Consider the following 473-nt stretch of genomic DNA (forward strand, 5'->3'; position numbering starts at 1 on the left):
TAGACTGGTTTGTGAACAATATTTGAGAGAAATGCTGATATTGTGTATGTGGAAAAAGATTTAGATCTTTGAGTTCATCTCATACAAAATGGAGCAAAACCAAAAGTGTTGCGTTTATATTTTTGTTGAGTGTAATATCCTCCATATTTTCTTCAAAATAATTGAAGAATTCCTGAGCTGTAAATGCGTCTTAAGGCCCCTGACACTTGCACACACATCGTCGTGACGATCCCACCTGCTGTGTTCCCAGCTGGACGCCGTACTTTGTTCCACTGGCTGCCCCACATTGTGTGCTGGATGCCGCGTACATAAAATAATTATTTTTTATTTTTCAATATTTATTTCATTCATTTAAAAGAAAAGCGGAAATGAGTACATTACAAGACACTGAATGAAAAGGAGCAGAGAGAAGAACAAGTCTTATATTTTCTGCCCCTTTTTACAATACAATCTTTCAATTTTAAGCATCATTA

Source organism: Thalassophryne amazonica, chromosome 9 (assembly GCF_902500255.1).
Source record: "Thalassophryne amazonica chromosome 9, fThaAma1.1, whole genome shotgun sequence".
Lineage (NCBI taxonomy): Eukaryota > Metazoa > Chordata > Actinopteri > Batrachoidiformes > Batrachoididae > Thalassophryne > Thalassophryne amazonica.